This window comes from Strigops habroptila, chromosome 6 (genome assembly GCF_004027225.2).
Source record: "Strigops habroptila isolate Jane chromosome 6, bStrHab1.2.pri, whole genome shotgun sequence".
NCBI classification, from domain to species: Eukaryota; Metazoa; Chordata; class Aves; order Psittaciformes; family Psittacidae; genus Strigops; species Strigops habroptila.
The window spans coordinates 43,118,771-43,138,416 of NC_044282.2; positions in this window are offsets into that span (position 1 = coordinate 43,118,771).

Consider the following 19,646-nt stretch of genomic DNA (forward strand, 5'->3'; position numbering starts at 1 on the left):
TGAAAATATTACACATATAGACAAATTCTAAAACAGTAGCCACTGAAAAAATCAGGAGTAGTAGTTCAAATACATACATTAGCCTACACTTAACAAATAGTTAATACAGATAACTTTTTGTTTTGTGGAAGTAAGAGGAGAATTCTTCCCAGGAGAATTCATGGTTCATTTGAGTCCCCATGTAAAGTATACCAGAATGTTAGTAAAGCCAAAACCATAACAATTTAAATCTGAAAGCACATAAGCATCATTTTAATAAGATAACAAATAAGAAAATGATTACTTTGTGCACTGAAGACATATCATGTCTGCAGGGTCAAAATGAAAATTCTATTGTCCTAGCATGCTTCCATGATAATTGCTGGTACTTTAGTTATTACTCTCTTTTTCTTCCAAAAACTGAAAAGTTTTACTTATCTGACTACACTATTTTGCTGTACGTAGCCTTTTTCTACTGAATGTATAATAGATAGGAATAACCTCAGTTATACTTACCATTCCAAAGTGAAACATCTGAATCTCAGCTAGGCAACTTTGGATACCTTTGTGCTCTGAAGCACAATTCATGCGGCATAATCCAGACATATTTCAGGATGAGATAAATTACCCTATGAAGATGCACATTTTTCTCTACTGACTATGAAGTCTTCATGGTCTAACTTTTAGACGTACAAATTAGAAAAGATACATCCACTTTAACACATTAGAATATGTTTTTGTTGCCATGCTGATTATCTCATTTGTAGATTTTGCATTATGTTACTTGTTCTGCAGCCAAATAAATAAATAAATAAAAAGGGTGATGTAACTGCACTGAATTTTGTAAGATGTCTGGTATTTGCCATTTTCTAGATCTCTGTGAGTTACATCTTCTTCTGTCTTCAGGTTACTTTGTCTTCAGAGGGAAAAAAGCAAACATTATTTGATGGCAGTATTCAGATATGGCAACCATTTGCCCTGAGAACAATACTGCTAAGAAAGGAATATAATGTAAAGCAACTGTCAGGTACTCCTCCTTTTCCTTTCCCACCTCCGCTCCTCCTTCAGTTTTTTAATTCAAAGTGCCCTTTCATAAGTATTTTTCAAACATTTTCCTCATTCAAAGGAAAAATCATATATTCTTAAATCTCCAAAAAAACATAAACTGTGTTTTTTCCTCACTGTTCGTTCTGTACTATATTTGTTGCCACTACAATGCTCGCTGAAATGATTGTCTAAAAAATTAACACTAAGGTTGAAGGGAAGCGTTGCCTCTATGACTATGCTTCAGACCAAGATGTAACAAGATAAAGTTGCATCATTGTCATCTTTATCTTGCAATATTTAAAATGAGCCCTGAGAGAGTAGGATTTACATTGTGAGAGACACAGGAGGCGTGATGCTTTTGAAATAAGTAGCTAGATTTATCCTTTTATATGATGTTATGATTTTACACTTTTACCTTTTTATTTCTTACAAGAAAAGCAATTGACTGCCTGAATTACTGCATGCAGGGCAGACCCAGTAAAGTTCCTACTGAGCTCCATGTCTCTGCTTGCAGAGGCAGTGTACCTTACTCTCGAAATTCGAATGCTTCAGCATGTCTTTTGCATACAAGAATCTTCAGTTAACTCAAAATTTGAGTTACAGAGCCTGAGCTCTGACTCTCCAAAAATACTGAAGCTGCAAGGACTCATACTCTAAGCAGGAATGCCTAAAAGTTCTGCTGTAACAGACCATACTGTATCTATTATACATACAGGATACTGGAAGCTAAATATATGTAAACACTCCCTTCCTCCAAATTTTCTCCTACCTGCTGCAGGAAACATTCAATGTGGCCAGTCTCTCAACTTTGTTTCCAGAGTTCTGCAGATTTTCTTTAAATTTCTCTTTCTACTTATTTAACATCTGTGATCTTCTCTGCTCATTCTACAGCTATGGGTAAAACCTTCCCCAAACCTCAGACACTAAGATTTTAAAACCAGCAGAAGATTGTTGTTTAGTTCATTATTACCAGCATAAATGTGGTTAAAAGAAAACAGATGAACATTAATTATATCTTCCTAAACTTCCTAGCAAGCTTGTATGAAAAGGAAGTATGCTTTCCCATATCTGCTCATTACCAGTGTTTGTTAAATTTTGTTCTCTACGTAACACTTACTGCTTAGTAGGATACATACTATACTAAAATCATAAAATATTTTGAGAATGCAGACCACCATCCAGTTGAAACCTTAACATTATCCTTTGCATACAAAAGCATCACAGAAATCCTATTGTTTGATTATATATCTTCCTGTTGGGGAAATATAATGAAACTATTAAGCAAGTATTAAAGCCATACTTTTACTATCAACTTGGAATGCTAAGTCTATGCTGCAATTGTTAGCTTAGTTGTTTATGTCCTAGCATTTATTGTCCTTCTTAGGTAGTAAGTATACAGTGTAAAGTTATACAGTGCAAGGTTATATGGATATTATTGTATGCAGTGTTGAAATGCTACCATTTCTAAAATGCATCTTTCTTGAAACTGTGAATGACACATTTTCATTAGTTTTGAAAAATGTTTATATATAAGCCTCTATTGATATTTATATGATTACGTGACAGCTTCACATATTTCCTCTCTATCCCCTTCGAATTTATACTTTCTTACCATATTCTATGTGTATTGGGTGACAGGTTATATGTAAACATCGTATTTATATTGCCAACCTCTTTCAGTACTGAGAATTTTCACCTAGAAATATTCTTTGTCACACAACTCCCAATGTAGATATGTTTACATGTCAGCTAATTCTAAAATTTGAGGAAGCTCTCGATTACTGTATTATGAAGACACGTATTTTATGCTTTTCAAAGATATTGAAAAATAATAGCACAATAAAATGAAACAGAAAATCCTGTATGAATCCAAGTTGTCACTATTTATATATTGTAGTATCCAGTGGCTTTAGAAATAATTATGATAAACGAGGATTTTTATATGTATAAAAATTCCAAACCTAAATATCTTAAAATCTGAACAGCTGCATCTAGTGGTTCCTTCAGAAATAGCTGTTATTTTACTTGTTCAGAAACTTAATCTAGACATCAGCTTTAAAATATTTTGGTAACTGACTCTTATTTTAGACATCTACTGTAACCCAGGTATGACTGGACCATTTCAGAAAAATTTTAACTCTTAAAAAAATTACAAATATAATTTTTTTTTTTTTTTTTGTGACCAAAAAAATCACTTTAAATAATTTTGAATTATCTAATTCTTGGGTTTATCCTTGTCCATTAAACATCTCCAAGTTATCTTGGAAAAGATGCATTCTTTCGAGAGGCAATAGTTAGAAGAGCTTAATATACAGAAGATTTACCACCCTGATCCCTCTTACTCACAAAGCAACAGCAACCACATTTAAACAAAAAAAAAAAACAAGACAATTTTTAAAAACTTTGCAGGCACTCAAAGTCTTTGCATATTTCAAAATAATAAATCTTCCTTTCAGGAAGTTAAAGATGATTCCTGGAAAATTTGCTTTATAGCTTGAGTCTGCAAACTGGACAGTGTAACTTTTTGAGTGCTCTTTGAAAACCACAGGTTGCATTATTGAATTTTCAAAGTTTCTTTTGATAGAAATGTTTCTGGTAGGACGCATAGCTCACTTGGCATTGATGCAGCTATACACAGTATTTCTTTGCTGTAAGATAAAAACATCTCTGTGGGAACTTCTACATTTACTTTCTATGTAAATTGCAATTATTTTATACAAGAATGCAGAGGCATAGAGATAATTCTAGTTTTGTGTGCATATTCCCAATATGGAAAGTTCAGAGAGGGGATAGTCAGCCTTGGAAAAATATTATTTACATCAGTGATCCTTTTTATGGATTTCTGAAGAAAAGGAATTCAGTGTTACCACAATTGGGTTGCTCATAATATTACTGGAAATAATTGCATAGTAAATAAATAACAAAGGTGTTACATTTCTTCATATTCCATTTTGTTTACTCTTGCTATTCTATGTCATATCATGCAGAAGATGCAAATCAGCACTCAGAAAATGTAACAGCAGTTTCATTTATTATACATAGTATATTTACAGTAATGTTTTGAATGTTACTATAATAGAATTTCAGATATAGTTAATTTCATACTAAAGGAGTAGCACATGTTGAGGATTCTTTTTTTCTTTCTATCATGGTTTAAACCCAGACGACAAGTAAGCCCCATAGAGCCACTCAATTGCTCCCCTCGTGTCAGGATAGGGGAGAAGTATAAAAGTGAGAAAAAAAGATGCCCACGCAAGCAAAGCGAAATAAGAAATTCATTCACCACTTCCCATCAGCAGGCAGGTATTCACCCATCTCTAGGAAAGCAGGGCTCCTTCATGCATAACAATTTCTTGGGAAGACCAATGCCATCACTCTGAACATCCCTTCCTTCATCCTTCTTTCCCCAGCATTCCATGCTGAGCATGACTCCATATGGTCCGGGATATCCTTTGGGCCAGTTGGGGTCAGTTGTCCAAGTTGTGTCCCCTCCCAACTCCTCCTGCACCCCCCGCCTACTTGCTGGTGGTGTGAGGAGCAGAAAAAGCCTTGACTCTGTGTAAACACTGCTCAGCAATAACAAAAACAACTCTGAATTATCAACACCATTTTCAGCACCTAACCAAACCAAACATGCTTGCTCAAGCCAAAATCCCAATAACATTTACACTGTTAAGTCGGGTACCTGTCTTAGAGTGCTATAAAAGGAAAACAACAAATCTGTACTCTGTCGTGAGGTACACTTCATGCCTCCTTGATAGCAAAATCTGTGGAATACGGTCATGCTTATTTTCCAGAAACAAATAAGTGCTCTTGAATATTAAACAGAGAGATAAGACTAGTAAATGGAAGCCATAGAATTCAGTAAGATTTTGAATTTGCATTTCCCTGAAAATATCTACCTATTGTGTACATGTGCATAAACATATTTTAATTTGCTTTAGAAGGACTACCAGTCTGCCTGTATCAGTCATTGTAACAAACCATCTAGATCTGGCCTTTTACACAACATAGAATCATAGAATCACAAAAGCATAGAATGGTTTGGGTTGGAAGGGAACTTTAACATCATCTAGTTCCAATCCATCCTGCCATGGGCAGGGACACCTTCTCTAGACCAGGTTGCTCAGCCCCGTCCAACCTGGCCTTGGACATGTCTAGGGTTGGGGTACGCACAGCTTCTCTGGGCAACCTGTTCCAGTGCCTCACCACCCTCACAGGAAAAACCTCCTTCTTTATCTCTAAATTAAATATACCCTCTTTCAGCTTAAAGCCATTCCCCATTAGCCAGTCCTATCACTACATGCCCTTGTAAAAAGTCCCTCTCCAGATTTCTTGTTGGCCGCCCTTTAGGTACTGCTCTAAGGTCACCCTTGGGCCTTCTCTTCAGGCTGAACAATCCCAAATCTCTCAGGCTGTCTTCATAGAAGAAGTGCTCCAGCTCTCTGACCATCTTAGTGGCCTTCCTCTGGATTTGCTCCAACAGGTCTGTGCCCTTCTTGTGTTGGAGTCCCCAGAGCTGAACACAGTACTCCAGGTGGGGTCTCACAAAAGCAGAGTAGAGGGGGAGAATCACCTCTCTTGTCCTGCTGGCCACACTTCTTAAAACATTCTCTGAGAATATTTAAAAGTGGACTCAGAGACTCAGACTCAGTTCAACCTGTTCTACAGTGATGTCTTTTTAGATGGGAATGCTAAGAAACATTTATCACATGTTCTGCCATAGCCTACTTATGTGGAGGAATAACTGTCAGCTTTCTTAACTGCTCAGTTTTTATACAGTAATTAAGAAACTGATTTGCTATTTCACTCTGTATATTCTTTTTGTAAGTAAGCCAGTTTAACATGCTTTAGCTGAAAGCATAAATGCCTGTATGTCATATAAAAAAAATAAAAAATTCTATATATAGTTGTCTCTTTTCTTTCTGTCAGATGCAGACAGTCTGCAAGTCGTCTGTGTTGCACAGTCTGGCCATGAAGTCATATAAGTAGAATGGATAAAGCATCAATAAACTCATATCAGCAAAGAGGCAAGAAGAGCATGCTGGCCAAAGAGCCAACACTTCAACAGAGAAAGTATATGCTATTGTAGAAACACAAAACATGTAAAACAAGGCATTAATCTTGCCCATCTGTCTCACCATCACTGCCTAACTGCTGTGCAATTTTTTTTTCTAGCGCTGTATTGGCTGGAGACAAGACAGTTTTTACACTGCCTCAGTGTAATACTATTTACTTTATGTCTACATGAAGCAGCATACAGATGTTGTGTTTCAGGGTTATTGGTCTAATTGTCCTCTGCAGCAGTAGCACAAACAAAAAAACCCATGCACCTAATCTCCTTTACACCAGCAGCATGTATTACAGAAGCAACTCGATACAACTAAAGGCTCTAACTCTTCTGGCCTTTAAGCTGTTGCAAAGCAAAATGGTGAGAGATGCATGAGCTCCCTTTCCACTTCCCTCAGTAGTTTACAAAAAGGACAGGCACAGGAAATTAAGGTTATGGCCATGTAATGAAAGGAGTGTGCCTTCTGAACCTCTCCCTTCTCTGCCCTTTCTTTTGGAATAGAGGGAATCTTCAACATGTGTAATTCACAACTGCCATTCAGTGATAGCATCTGCCATACACATGCTTTCATTAGCCATACAGATGGCTAATGAAGTTCTTTTGTAGGAATAATTCTTCCTATGCCTTTTACTGGGTAGATGTTTTGGGCACAAAATTAGGGCCAATGGCGATTTTTGTGCAATCTCTGAGTAAGTCATTGTTCACAATTCTGCACTGCTTGTTTTCTTAACACATCTCAGAGATTTTAAGACTGACTTCAGTTTGGCTTTTTTAAAGTTCTTGAATTTTACTAATGAAAAGCATAATACAAATTACAATAAATGTAGTTTCTCTAACTGATCAATCTGTCAGAAAGCAAATTTGCTCTAGTGAAACCAAAGAGAAAGGTACATCCCAGTGTTTTGAAGGCCATGCTCAGCACTGACAGTTTGGTGATAGTCGCTGAAATGCTCAGCTCTTCTCTGCCAGGAGCAGAGCTTGAAATCTCTCAAGGACTTTTGGTTTCTTCAGCAGCATGTCATGGAGGAGGTCACCATGTTATGGAAATCTACTACATTCTCCACATTACTGTGGGGCTGAGGAACTAATTTGGCAAGAGAAAGGGAATTTATCTAATATATAATTAAAATAATCATTTAGGCTAATCTTTTGGATAAGTTGCAATTTCCTCATTTGTGGGAGAGGATGGAAACTATTTCATTATTGCCAGAGAGAAGTAACTGTTTGGCTGGAGAAGAAAGAGTTAAAGAAGAAGCAAAGTACACTGTGTGATTAAGCAGAGCAACCCAGCTGGACAGGAGTAGGAGAACAGAAAGATAAGGAACTGGTTATTCTGGGACTGTTTGTGAAATGACGAAGAATGTTGAAAAAACCAAAACTGTAAATCAGGAACTAAACATGATGTGATAAAATAGTTTGGCATAAGAGTTAGAGCAATGGGCTAAAGATAGCTTTGCTAGAATGGTATAAAAGTTAGAGCAATAGGCAATAAAGTGCTTCGCTGCATGAAGATGCTCTCAGTCCGTGTCTTTCATACACCACACTCATTAGTAAAGGTATGAAGATATTTTAAATGCCATTTTGATAATGTTATGCAAGCAACTGAAAAGTTTGAATCTTCTTTGACTGAATAAATACCTTGTGCCAATACACCCAGGATGTAACCATTATGCTGGAAGGTACAATTCTTCCAGAAAGTGTATTAGTGGATGTATCCAAATCACATGTAAGGAAGTGTTTTTTCCTCTGCTTTTATACTAAATTAAGAAGCAGTTAAATGAATTTTTATTTAATCATAGCTGAAACAATAGGATCCTCTTCCCAAGGTGCAGACCACTGTGGCGAAGTCTGAATGGAAGCTCAGCCATGTAGTCTGAAATGTTTTCTCTGAGACTTTTTGCAATTGTGATGGCTTTTGCATTGTTTTGATTACAGTGGACCATCCGAATATATGTGGGCTGAACCAGAAAGCAAGCTGACAGTCAGATAAACAGTGTGAGTTTGGTCTTGAGGGAAATGAAGTTCATTTAAACACAAGACTCTTCGGAAAGACAGTTTTAATTTCTAAACAAGGGATCTTCGGGGTTTTCTTTTTCCTTGAAAAATATGTTATAAACTCCCTAAGAGCTTTCTCATTCTTCTACACTAGAAAGCTATGCTAGAAGGCTTTTCTGCTTATGCTCGCTAGCAGAAGACACTCCTTTCTCCTCTGCCTTTCTGTCAGTAGTTCTCTAAACACCTCATTCGGTTAACTGGAGAGGCATAGAGTTTCTCACTGGTTACCCTGAAAATAACCCATGTGGATCCTATCTACTGAAGAAGTGCTTCAAAAGCTTACTTAGAACAAGATTATCACTTGTGTGAAATGAAAAGCCCATTGAATATGTTTACCCAGAAGTACGTTGTGATCACCTTTTTAGGAATCAGGTTAAAATGAGAACAAATGAAGGCATTTATTCACAAAATATGTGACATACCAGGGCATTCAAGGACATAGGTGACAAGGAAGAGAGAAACCATGCTTAATTTGATCTTCCAAAATTCAGTTTCAAAAGGCCTTCCCTCACCCCCATTTTCTGACAACTGATAACAATATCCCAGGCATTCAACAGCTCAGACCCTGGTTCATATTCTACATGGACACTGCAGAGATCCTTCAGCTGAGGAAGGATATTACATTTTGGTCGTTACTCCTCTATTTCTTGGGTTTCATTAAAATCCAGCATTTATTTTTGCCTTCTAGGCCTGAACTTACACATGAGGCTGTTTAGATCTTTTCTTTGTGGACTTTTTCAGAAGTTCTAATGACACATTGGAGGGCAGGTTAGAATATTTTGTATGCTTATTTGAACTACTGGCAAATCACTAGCCATAAAGAGAAAAATCATGCAAGAGTAGAGTGCCTTTTCTCCGTCAGTAAGAAAATGTGTAAATAACAGTGTAAAATCTTCATAATAAAATTGGAAATTGAGAACTATGATTTCTGCAAGTATAAAATTGAATGACTTCCTGTGATCTTTACCTTCACTTCGGAGTGAGAATAGACTTACATTGATTGATGGAATCTCCAACCACACTTTAAGACCTATCATAAATATCAGGAAAAGAGAAATCTTCTAATAAATTCTATTTAAATAACAGTTGTTTGCACAAAATAAATACCTGACTGGTGATATAAAATTCTCTTGCTGCTAAAAATTATGTGGAAAGACCTTGAGCATTGTCCAAATCCTCAGAGTTAAGGAATAGAGTGCCTTGAGTCTTGTGGAATGATCCTCTGTAATTAAATAACAAAGAACAAATAGCATTAGTAAAGTAGTTTAAAAGGATGTTAGTAAAGATAATTGGGAAAACATGTAGAGACCAGGTAAAGTATGAGTTGGGTAGGGTGGTGACTGAAACATTCTTATGCCCTTTTTCTTTCACTTACACACTATGTCCATGCAATTCCACCCTAAAATTGCCTTTCAGCCAATTTACACATCCAAGTCAAAGCTAAATAATGTTTTTATTTAAATAGCAGATTACTTTTAGAGAAAAATTTTCTCCTGAAGCTAAGCAAGTGCTTTTAGATTTCTAAGATACTTGGGTTTTACTTCAGAATTCTATAGTGGTTGATCTACTTGTATAAATGACATGATCTTTTAATTAGGTTTTCAGTAAATGACAACAAAAGACTTAGACATATTTCTGCTGCCTCATAAGCAAACATTTGTTTGCTTTCGGACAGGGATCTTGTTGCAATCAGTTGCATCCAGATGGAAAACATGAAAGAACTGTGAATTACTCTGAGGGTGCAGTGCTCAGCATAAGAATTTTCTGCAAAGCGCTCTCATTGCATGCTGATTGCTTATGATTTATTCTGCACGAACACAAGACCAGAAACATCTGCTGCTATTTCAGACCTTTTGCTCACGTACATATATGTCAGTGATGTGGTTCGTATTTGTAACGTTTGCACGACTGACAGAAGGAGGCAATATTCAGGTTCATAAGTCTAAACAGGGAAGATAGACCTTCAGGTTAGCCATGATACTTGATGAAAGGCATCAGCTTTGTGAAATCAAAATTGGTTGGAACAGATTAGCAAAGAATTTATGTGGTTATACTTATTCATTGATTCATTCACTTTTATCTGTTTGGTTTGTTTGTCTGTTTTCACTGTGAGGGCTTGAGACAAACATATTAACTGGTCTCCAGATAGGACTCACTCATCTTCATTAATTTTAGCTTTATAAAATTTAAGCAGTTAGTTGAAGATAATTGTTTAGGCCTCTGTTGTAAGTAGAGGAGACAGAAAAGTCTAGAGGGTTATTTAGTCCACTCCAGGTGCAAATTGATCTTGGGATGTGGTGAATTTTCCTCAGAATATGTCTCTATCTCTTCTTTGATTAGAAAGCTAGTATATATAGTTCACCTGCTAGGTTGCTTAACATGGAGACAGTATATCTGGATGAGACAAATACCATCCCCTGTCTCTCTGTGATCAATCACTATGGAATGCTCATCCTGCTTATGTCCTGGTAGATCAGTCCTGACTAGTAATTAGAGTGCAGGTGCAAGATCACACTTCCCTTTTTTTTTTCTTACTTATTTCCTCTGACACTTTTTTCTTTCATCCAACATGTGATCAAAGCAGATGAAGGTTTCTTCCAGGAATGGAACTTGACATATCTAGTTAAGAAGGCAAGGCTACTATTTTGCTTCAGGATCTGCTATCAGCTCACAAATTTCTTCTCCTTCCTCACTGAATTTCATGTCTGTAGTTACAGGTTTATTTGAAATGTCTTCTGAAACATGCATTAGAAACCATTATTATACAAACACATGAATAAATACCCACATAAAGAATTTAAAAGTCTATAGAAAAAATAATATATGCACATTTTTTCAGGTTTATCTGCTGATTTTTATTGCCCTAACCCTTACATGTCTCTGGGATATTTGATCTGAGGAGAATAAGGTACAAGTTCAGTTTCTAGTAAATCAGTATTTGAAAGTAATCTTTATTTAAGATTTGTAAGTAAGTTATCAAAATAACATTTTGATTTGCCATTTATCAGTGTTGATTTGCCATTTATGGGTTTTCTCTCAATGAAAATGAAAATATGTAGTTTATCTAAGAATTAGATTTATAGTAAAATAATAAATATGTTTAAATATCTATAAACTCAAACGCCTGTCCAGGAAAAATATTTTCTGGGTTTTTTTTTTTTTTTTAAAGACTGTTATTTCTGTAATAGAAACAGGAACAAGTGGAATACTTCATCTCCAATGTGTGTGAAACATATTTTCTGGAAAGTCGTGAGGAAGGCAACTAAAAACACAGAAACAGCTGTGGGAAAATATATAAATTTTGTTGCTGACTAGTGTGTGCTTTCAAAATTCTTACCAAAAAATGTACTTTTTGATTTATATTACCTGGCCAATGTAGCAGCACATCATGTTCGTGTAGAATTGCCTGGAATTGCCTGCTGGAATTTTTTCTGAATATTCTAATCTCTTCTATTTGCTAATAAAATTATATTTATTCATTTTTAATAGTAAGAATGCAAATATATTGATTGTCTTAATAAATCTACATGTACCAGCAGATCTTAACTCGTTGGTTTGCTTTCAGTGATGTAGCTCTTGTACCCTCTGTAAATAGTACAGAATCATCTTGGCACCTCAAAGCATAATTGACTAGTAGGATGTAGATTATAAGGGCATTTTTAGGCACACAAATCCAGTGAATTTCAGTAGAAAATGATAGTTTTGTGTTTCTGATTAAATGAACATGAACGTGTAGAATGAGGATTTGGATGAAAATGCAGGGGTCAGTTAATTTAAAATGTGTTCTGTCAAACTATTCTCCAATAGCTTTTTCTTTTCCTCAACACAAATGCCAAATTATTTATTCAATAAAGCCTTAGTGAAGGCATGTTTTAAAAGCCTTAGTTTTACTGAACACAGAAAATATGTATCTTACAGGATTATAGAATCATAGACTCACAGAATCATAGCTTTGTACTCATGGTTCTATTTTTCCTTCTATATGACACGTTTGTGAACAATGGTTGTTGATACTAGCATACACTCCTTTCCCAAGATATAGAGAATAGATTCAGAGGTTTTGTTTCAGCTCATGACATTTGGGAAATTAGTCTTAGGTCAACATTGCTAGATTGGCAAATATGTATTATGGTACTCCTTTTTTAATTAGCTTTCTTCTCAGAAAATACACCACAGCAAAGAGGAAAACACCCAGAGATTCCTCTCTGTTCTCAGGGAATATTTTGCTGCTTTAGGGCAGATAAAAAATTTGTTAGGAGTCTACACTTGCATGGATAACAGCAGAGGACATTACTCATTCTGTGTGTGCAGTATTCCTTGGGTAAGTTGCTACATAATAGTCACATGCCAGCTCATCATGTGGTTTGTTTTCCAAATCTTAGTCTTTGTTCCTCACTGACCTACTTAACAAGATAACCTTTAAATTACAAATGACTAATAAGGGAGACAGCAGTCAGTCTAACAAATACAATTGTTTCCAAGTGTATCTATCTCTAATAAAATCTGATTTGGATCCTGATACCAGTTCTTTTTACAAAGCTCTGAGACTGGATAAATTTTGTTAACAGATAAATTACCCAGCAAGCTCAACTTAGCCAGAATATTAAGGCAGCAGGCTAGAAATTGCTAGGTATGTATACAACTTTTGTCAATGTTGTGCTACTGTCTCACAGTTACAGTTGTAGTAGCCAAAAGCACACACAAGCAGTGACTCTAGATGGCTCAAGCAATGACTCAATGATTTTAGCTGGTGCTAAAATCTGTTTGGTTTTTTTTGTGCAGCTGCACCCTGTCAGTGCAAAGAGCTTCTCAGGAGTTGTCCACACATTTTGCAGTTTTGGATTTGAAGTACCAGAAAACGTTCCAGCTGTAAATAATCAAGCTGGCATCCTGTCTGGCAGATATAGGCCATAAACTCGTTCTGTCATATACCTTCTATTGTTGCCTCATACTGGGACTAGAACCTGTTCTCTGGCCTGCGTGAAGTTTATCAGCTGCTGGGTCTGTGCTAATATGCCTGGGCATGTTGAGACATTTGGCCATAGGCTGTGACCCTGCCCACATTGCAGGAAGAGCACATTACGTTATTATGTATTGTCTGGAAAAGTGCCCCAAATAGGCAGTTGAGGCTTGGCACTGAAAAGCTCTGGCCATCCTGCTTCCACCATGGTCATGTAATTTAACAGCACATTTCTGCAAGGGTTTCATTTCTAGCTGAGGAGATTCAATGCATACTGGGATCAGAGAAGCAGTGCGGGAGCACAAATGCTCACTTAAATAGCCATTAAAATGCTGTTTGGATAACAAATCTTTTTAGCTTATTATTAATAATCAGCATGATGTGATTTATTCTGAATTTGTACAGCTAGCACCCCTATGAACCAGAGCAATGGAGCTAAATCCTGTTGTGTTAGTTCATATGCAAAAATATAACCAAAAAATAAAACCAAAAAACCCCACATGGTTTCTGCTCCAGCCACTTACAACCTAAGGTCAAGGTCAGTTGCAATCTAAGGACAATGCAGAGTATAGAGAAAGTGGGACAGAAAGTAACAGAGAGAAAATGGGAAAGTTTATAGGAGGTGATAAGAGGGAGAAAAAAAAAGAGCTGTCCATTTCTTAGATCCACTCAGGAATACATACAACCAAATCCATATCCCGATTTATGTAAGCAACTAACCCTGCCCTTTAGCACCTTTAGCAAAGCTTGTTAAGTTAAGCAACTTCCTGTACTTACTGGCTAAACATCCTTAAGGCTGCCTCATACACAGTCAGATTTGAACCAGGACAGAACTTGAACCTCTTTACACTATCCATAAACATTACTTATATTTAACATGAGAGGCTAAATCTCAGCAGTATAGTTATCAAAAAACAGATCAGAGGACTTAAGCAAGATAGTGAAAATCTTTGCAAATATCTGTAAGGTTTACAGAGGCCAAAGAGGCTTGTTTGTAAGTGTAACAAGAATTTGGGAGAGGCTAGTATCAAATATTGACCAAGGATAGGAAATGACCATTTATGATGACTGGAGTGTTAATTTGCCCATGAGTAAATAATGAAGGACCAGGAAAAGAAAGACAAATAAATAATCTTTGGAAGGCAAGGGAACTGGTGGAGGCACGAGTGGAGAGGGGGTGGAGAGGCTTTGCAGTATAGAGCAAAAGTGAAGACCAGTGAAAAAGTTGTTACAGTACCTAAGAGGGAATATCCCAGGAGATTGTCTGAAAGGTATATAAATGGGCATCTCACTAGGATGGATAATTTTTATTAGGCTGGCACTTTAGCTTCAACTGCATAAATTCCCAAGTCTTACTGAGCTGTTGCCAAGACTGAACATTCATTCAGTCACTTCAGGGGTTTGCAAAGTTGGATGTGGTAGCTGTCACAGCATTTTTGGATTATACTCTAAAACATGTAGCCAGTTTGATGGTTTGACTGCCAAGGATTGAGCCTCCATGTACTATCTACTGGCTGCACATGCAAAGATTCTTTTCTGGATCTGTTAGCATGGCTTCTGTCCCTAGGGCAGAGTCATTTGGGGATGAACTTGCTAAGCAAAACAATAGCTGAAGCAGAGATTCACATACACTCAACCAGGACAGTAGCATCAATAACAGCCTTATTGGGTGAGGCTATTGGCAGCATGCAAGGCAAAGCACAAAACGATTCAGTATAGTAACATCACGATCACTCTCATCTAAGACAAAAAGAAAAACATTGAAAAAAAAACAGGAATTGGCCAAACAAAAGAGCCCCTGCAAAGCTGCTAAGCATTAAATGGGGAAAAGGTAGATTTCCTGACACTCTATTTGCTTTTCCCGGGCTGTCTGCATATAAATGATTGACTAACTCTGTAACCAGCACAACTTAATGAAAGTTTTCCTGAAACAGACTTTCACATAATGATGGGAGAAAGTCATTATTGAGAAGTTAATTTGGAAGGCTTTTTGCTCATCTGTAACTTCCTGCAAGCTCACCTGCAAGCTCTCCCTTTCCTGGCTAAATCAGGCAGTAGAGAGGGAAGTTTACACTCTCTACTGCTGTTTTCTAGTCCTGTTGTGGTTTGAGCCCATCCGGTAACTCAGAACCACACAGCCGCTCGCTCACTCCCCCCCCCCCTTCTTCCTCCCCCCTCTCCCAGAGGGATGGGGAGGAGAATGGGAAGAATGTAACTCCCACGGGTTGAGATAAGAGCAGTCCCGCAACTAAGGTATAATACAAAACCACTACTGCTACCACCAATGATAATAACGATTAGTGAAATAACAAGGGGAGAGGATACAATTGCTCACCACCCGCCGACCGATACCCAGCCCGACCCGAGCAGTGATCAGGGCCTTCCGGGTAACTCCCCCCGGTTTATATACTGGGCATGACGTGCTGTGGTATGGAATACCCCTTTGGCTAGTTTGGGTCAGGTGTCCTGTCTCTGCTTCCTCCCGGCTTCCCCTCCTCCCTGGCAAAGCATGAGACTGAGAAAGTCCTTGGTTGGAATAAACATTACTTAGCAACAACTAAAAACATCGGTGTTATCAGCGTTGTTCCCAGGCTGAAAGTTAAAAAACACAGCACTGCACCAGCTACTAAGCAGGAGAAAAATGACTGCTATAGCTGAACCCAGGACAGCTTTGCCAGGGAGGAGGGGAAGCCCGGAGGAAGCAGAGACAGGACACCTGACCCAAACTAGCCAAAGGGGTATTCCATACCACAGCACGTCATGCCCAGTATATAAACCGGGGGGAGTTACCCGGAAGGCCCAGATCACTGCTCGGGTCGGGCTGGGTATCGTTTGGCGGGTGGTGAGCAATTGTATCCTCTCCCCTTGTTATTTCACTAATCGTTATTATCATTGGTGGTAGCAGTAGTGGTTTTGTGTTATACCTTAGTTGCGGGACTGCTCTTATCTCAACCCGTGGGAGTTACATTCTTCCCATTCTCCTCCCCATCCCTCCGGGAGCGGGGGGAGGAAGAAGGGAGGGGGGGAGTGAGCGAGCGGCTGTGTGGTTCTGAGTTACCGGCTGGGCTCAAACCACGACAGTTCTTTTTGGCGCCCAACGTGGGGCACGAAAGGTTGAGATAAAGACAGATCTGACCAGAGTGTGTTTAATCATATTTGTGATAAGCATTCATTGTTACTACTCGTCACAATGGTGATTATTTGGCTCTCAGACTTGTTGTGCTTGATCTCAGAGTTTCAGCATGTTGTACCTTACTTACAGCCACTATTTGCTGTTTTAGTGTTTATCGGCTGGGGGGCCTGGGCTAAGGTTCTTGTTTCACTGTACTTCATGGTAATGACTTGTAATACAATAGACTCATTGATCATGAAACTGGTCTGGTTTGTCCTTCCAGCGTGGCCATCACCACTATACATTGGGAGGTATATAATGAAATATTTTAGCAATTGCATATCTTTTTTTTTCTCCTCGGGGGGTAAACTTACAAAGGAAGCATTCTCTTACACCCCCCGTTCCCCCACCAGCCTATTTGCAACAGCAGTTGAGAGTTCTGAAGGTTTTAGATGGCCTTTGAGTACCCTTGAAACCTGCCTGCTGATTGTGCTGGGGATCAGCATGTTGGCAAACATACGGAGTGTGTTTTACCCACGGCCATCCCGTCGTAGGAACATCCTATTTTGTTTAATCTCAAAGATTCAGCAGTATCAGGTTCGAATCTGGTCTAGGGTTAGACGACGATATAGGAGGACCACCAGGAGATTTTCCCTGAGGCTGGACAGTTATGAGTGGCAGGGTGTGTGGGATAGTATGGGCAAGTACCTAGGCCAGTGGGCCCCTCCAGTGCTTTGGAACTTCACCACTGAACAAGTGCAACATCTGGAAAAACTAGTAAAACACTTAAACGAGGTGTGCTGTCGTCCTGGTTATACCAGAGAGGGACAAATCTTGGCAACATGCTGGGGCTTGGCCTATGCCTCCAGAGCCCTGCTCAACACTATCCAGCACCTTCAAAGGGAAAAAAATGTCTCTGGATCTGATGGCAAAGCAACAGACAACGCAGCTATGCCAACTACAAGCACAGCAGCTACTCAGACCCTGACCACAACAGCCAACACAGCTACTCCAAGTACAGCAGCTACATCAACCCCAGTGACAAGCACAACAGCTACTCAAACCCTGACCACAACAGACAACGCAACTACTCCAACTTCAAATACAGCAGCTACACCAACCCCAGTGACAAGCACAACAGCTACTCAAACCCTGACCACAACAGACAATGTGGCTACTCCAAGCACCGCAGCCACACCAACCCCAGTGACAAGCACAGTAGCTACTCAAACCCCGATAGCAACAGACAATATAGCTACTCCAAGCACTGCAGCTACACCAACCCCAGTGACAAGCACAGTAGCTATTCAAACCCCGACAGCAACAGACAATGCAGCTGTTGGTGTTACTCAACTCGCAAGCACAACAGCTGCACCAACCCCAGCAATAGACATTGCAACCACTCCAATCCTAGTGGCAGACACTGCAGCCACTCCAACCACAGTGACAAACACTGCAGCTAAACCAAATGTCCAGTTTGTGACAATGTCTGTTGCCCCTGTAAGCAAAAGCAGACGAGAGGCACAAAGAGCAACCCGCGAAGCGAACAAAGATGAAGACCCAATGCCATTACTACATGCAACAGCACCTGAACAAGAGTTACTACTACGTGGGTCAGAGGAAGAGGAAGAAGAAGAAGAGGTCACTTCTCGACCCCAGACCTCAACCGAACTGCGGAATATGCGAAAAGATTTCACCCGTCTTCCAGGGGAGCACATTGTCACCTGGTTGCTCCGGTGCTGGGACAATGGGGCCGACGGTCACGAACTACAAGGTAGGGAAGCCAAGCAGCTGGGATCACTTGCTAAGGAAGGAGGAATTGACAAAGCGATTGCAAGAGAGAAGCGAGCCCTCAGTCTTTGGAGGCGGCTCCTGGCAGCTGTGAAGGAAAGGTTTCCCTACAAAGATGATATTACGAATCGCTCAGCCAACTGGACCACGACAGAGAAAGGCATCCAGTCCCTGAGGGAATCAGCCATTATAGAGATGATCTATCGTAGGCCGGATTCCAGGAACACATCCGTAGATCCAGATGAAGTCGAATGTACACGATCCATGTGGCGGAAACTTACATGGAGTGCGCCATCATCATATGCCCACACATTGGCATCAATGACCTGGAATGACGGAATATCACCAACAGTGGATTGCCTGATTCGCCAACTCCGAGAGTTTGAAGACAATCTCACCCCTTCCATCATTTCAGCTGTGGAAAAACTGTCCCAGGAGTTCAAACAATTGAGAGACGATTTATCCGATCTATCCAGCTCCCCACGCGTACCAACCCATGTCTCAGCTATTAACAGAAGGTGCCCTACTGCTCGAGAAAGAAAATATAGGAGGTACACGCCACGGGCCACCCTATGGTTTTACCTGCGGGATCACGGAGAAGACATGAGAAAGTGGGATGGAAAACCTACTTCAGCTCTGGAGCAACGGGTGCGTGAACTGAAGAGGAGAACAATGGTCAAGGATGATCCTCCCAGAAAAGCTGCTGCTCCAGTCTCTGGCGAGCAGTTTCCCAGATGGAGTGAAAGAGCTGATTTTACTCCAGCTCCTGTGATAAGGAATACTAATCCCTTTCTACAAGACAGAAGTGGAGAATTTTGTGATCACTATTAGAGGGGCCCTGCCTCCAGCCAGGTGGAGGAGAGGGATAATCGGGTTTACTGGACTGTGTGGATCAGATGGCCTGGCACATCAGTCCCACAGAAGTATAAGGCTCTAGTAGATACCGGTGCACAGTGTACTCTGATGCCATTAAGGTATCAAGGGGTGAAACCCATTTATATTTCTGGAGTGACAGGAGGATCCCAAACGTTAACTATGCTGGAAGCTGAAATCAGCCTGACTGGGAGGAAGTGGCAAAAGCACCCCATTGTAACTGGTCCAGGGGCTCCATGCATCCTTGGCACAGACTATCTCAGGAGAGGGTATTTCAAAGACCCAAAAGGGTATAGATGGGCTTTTGGTATCGCTGCCTTGGAGACAGAGGAAATTAAGCAGCTGTCCACCTTACCCGGTCTCTCAGAGGATCCTTCTGTTGTGGGGTTGCTGAAGGTCGAAGAACAACAAGTGCCAATTGCGACCACAACAGTGCACCGGCGGCAATATCACACCAACCGAGACTCCTTGATTCCCATCCATAAGCTGATCCGCAGACTGGAGAGCCAAGGAGTGATCAGCAGGACCCGCTCACCCTTTAATAGCCCCATATGGCCAGTGCAAAAGTCTAATGGAGAGTGGAGATTAACAGTAGACTATCGTGGCCTGAACGAAGTCACACCACCATTGAGTGCTGCCGTACCGGACATGTTAGAACTTCAGTATGAACTGGAGTCAAAGGCAGCCAAGTGGTATGCCACAACTGACATTGCCAATGCATTTTTCTCAATCCCTTTGGCAGCAGAATGCAGGCCACA